This window comes from Cervus canadensis, chromosome 17 (genome assembly GCF_019320065.1).
Source record: "Cervus canadensis isolate Bull #8, Minnesota chromosome 17, ASM1932006v1, whole genome shotgun sequence".
NCBI classification, from domain to species: domain Eukaryota; kingdom Metazoa; phylum Chordata; class Mammalia; order Artiodactyla; family Cervidae; genus Cervus; species Cervus canadensis.
The window spans coordinates 34,340,006-34,343,510 of record NC_057402.1 but is presented as its reverse complement, the minus strand read 5'-3'; positions in this window follow the sequence as shown (position 1 = coordinate 34,343,510).

The following is a 3,505-nucleotide window of genomic DNA, read 5'->3' as shown; positions in this document are numbered from 1 at the left end:
TGATTTGAGACCTTTGTTTTGTTTTCTTTGCTTCAGTTCTATTGAGGTATAATTGACATACACACAGCAGATTTACTCTCTTAACAACTTTCATATATAACATACAGCAGTGTTGACTGTATTTATCATGCTGTACATCACATCCCTAATATTTATTTATCTTATAACTGGAAATTTGTACCTTTTGACTCCCTTTATCCAATTCTCCCTCTCACTTCCCCCCACCTCTGGTAATCATAAATATGATCCCTTTTTCCATGAACTTGTTTGTATTTGAAGTATAAACAACCTGCAACACTATCTTAGTTCCTGTTACACAACATAGTGATTTGATATTTCTCTACATCTCAAAATGTTCATCACGTAAGTCTAGTTACAACAGGTCACTATACAAAGATAAGTAGTTACTGACTGTATTCCCCACACTGCACATTTCATGTTCAAGACTTATTTATTTTGGAACTGGAAGTTTGTACCTCTTAATCTCCTTCATCTATTTCTTTTCTCCTCCTACCTCTCTCCCCCGTGGAAACCACCTCTTTAATCTCTATATCTGTTTTGTTTTGTTCTGTCTGCATCTCACTTGTTTTGTTGTTTAGGTTCTACACATACGAGAAATCATACAGTATTATCTTTCTCTGACTTATTGTGCTTAGCATAATACCCTCTAGGTCCAGTCATGTTGTCACGAGTGGCAAGATTTCGTTCTTTTCTTATGGCTGAATAATATTCATTCTGTGTGTGTGTGTGTGTGATTGTACAAACACATCTTCTTTATCCATTCATCTATTGATGGGAATTTATCTTGTATCCATATCTTGGCCATTGTAAATAACGCTGCAATGAACTTACGGGTGTATATATCTATTCTAATTAGAGTTTTTGTTTTCTTCAGATAAATACCCAGGAATAGAATTGCTGGATCATTTGGTAGTTCTATTTTTCATTTTTTTTGAGGAATCTCCATACTGTTTTCCATAGTGGCTGCATCAATTTACATTCCCAACAGTGTGCAAGGTTCCCTTTCCTCTCCACCCTCATTGACAATTGCTGTCATTTTGGATAATGATAGCCATTCCGACAGGCACAAGGTAATATCTCATTGTAGCTTTGATTTACATTTCCCTGATTAGTGATGTTGAGCTTCTTTCATTGCCTGTTGGCCACCTGTATGTTCTTGTTTTTTAATGTAAGTATTTATAGTTATAAATTCCCATCATCACCACTTTCACAGTGTCCTAGAAGTTTTGGTGTGTTGCTTTCATTTTCAATAATCTCTAAATATTTTCTAATTTCCTTTGTGATTTCTTCTTTGATCCATTGGTTATTTAAAAGTGTGTTGTTTAGTATCCACAGTTTTGTATACTTTCCAGTTTTTTTTATGTTAGTGATTTCTGATTTTATCTTGTGGTAAGAGAAGATGCTTTGTATGATGTGTCTCAAAATCTATTGAGACTTAATTTGTGGCCTAATATACAGATTTTGGGCTGCAAAGTCACTGCAGATGGTGACTGCGGCCATGAAATTAAAAGACACTTGCTCCTTGGAAGGAAAGTTATGACCAACCTAGACAGCATATTAAAAGCAGAGACATTACTTTGCCAACAAATGTCCATATAGTCAAAGCTATGGTTTTTCCAGTAGTCATGTATGGATGTGGGAGTTAAAGAAAGCTGAGCACTAACGAATTGATGCTTTTCAACTGTGGTGTTGGAGAAGACTCTTGAGAGTCCCTTGGACTGCAAGGAAATCCAGTCAGTCAGTCCTGAATATTCATTGGGAGGACTGATGCTGAAGCTGAAACTCCACTACTTTGGCCACCTGATGTGAAGAACTGACTCATTTGAAAGACCCTGATGCTGGGAAAGATTGAAGGCAGGAGGAGAAGGGGTTGACAGAGGATGAGATGGTTGGATGGCATTACCAACTCAATGGACATGAGTTTGAGTAAGCTCTGGGAGTTGGTGATGGACAGGGAAGCTTGGCGTGCTGCGGTCCATGGGGTCGCAAAGACCCGGACATGACTGAGTGACTGAACTGAACTGGTATAGAAAATGGAACAGAAAATGTTCCATGTGCACTTGAGAAAAATGCTTTTGCTGTTGTTGGGTGGAGTGTTCTGTATGTCTGTTAGATATAACTGGTTTATTGTGTTGTTTAAATTCTCTGTTTCCTTATTTATCTTCTGTCTGGTTGTTTCATGTGTATTTATGTATATATATATTTGAAACTACAAATTAAAAGAGCATAACACATGGACTTCCCTGGTGGTCCAGTGGTTAAGAATCCACCTGCCAGTGCAGGGGACACAGGTTCGATCCCTGGTCTAGGAATATTCCACTTGCTGTGGGGCAACTAAGCCCATGTGCCACAACTACTGAAGCCTGCATGCCCTGCAACCTGTGCTTTGCAACAAGAGAAGCCACTACAAGAAGAAGCCCGCATAACACAACTAAGGAGTAGCCCCCACTTGATGCAACTAGAGAAAGCCTCTGTTCAGCAATGAAGACCCAGTGCAGCCAAAAATAAACAAATTAATTAATTAAAGAAAAAGGAGCATACCACATGTTTGAGACTATTGTCCTAAAACAATCAACACCAAGATGTAGTCTGGTAAATTTACTGGTTAAAAAAAAAGAAAAAAAATAGGTAACTAGGCGAAAAAAAAAAAGAAAGATGGCTGGGTATAAGCAGTCCTCCAGCATCACAGGCCCCCAGCCAGGCCATCCCTAGGGCTTGGATCCTGTGGAAACCAATCAGACCTGACCCCTCTGGTGGCCCCCACCCTCCCAGCACAATACCAGCAACCGACTGTCTGGGATAAGTGTGACCTTCCGTGGAGGGGGTTTTCCTAAAGCGGGGCTGCCTGGTGGAGCATCATTCTTCCTCATCAGTGCTGAGTGCCGTCACCCTCTGGTCCTCAGCGTCCCCACATCCTCACTGCCCGTGAGAGAGGGCTGCTCAGGGGAGGGAGGAGAGGTAGCCAGAATGGGGGGCGGTGTCATAATGGAGGTGGAGGGAGCAACAAGGGATGGGCCCCACAGTCTGGTCTGGACAAGGACAGCCTTCCAAGCTGACCCACTGGCCCGACAGGCCTTGAATGCTAACCTCAAGGAGCCCTTTGAGAGCAGGGATCAGGGCGGGCTCCGAGAATGGCAGGAATGCGGTATCCAGCAGGGAGTGCCTGCAGCAGGCAGCCAGGGAGGCCCGGGCACGGGCACGGGGCAGGAGCCAGGCCACCCTCCGACTGGAGGCCCAACCACAGCCATCAGGAGCCTCCTCCCATAGTCGGGCCCCACCCTGGATCACCAGACCCACCTCACACCCTCGCCAGAGGGAGAAGAGGGAAGGCCTGCGCAGGGCCCAGGAGTTAGCCCTCAGGCTGGCCATCCTGTGGGAGCCCATAGGTCAAGGAGAAGGGAAGGGAACAGTGGCTGAGCTGAGGGGGCCCGGAGGCCAGAGAGACCGTGCCGCTGGCCCAGGTTTCTGGAGCTCAGCACCCTGC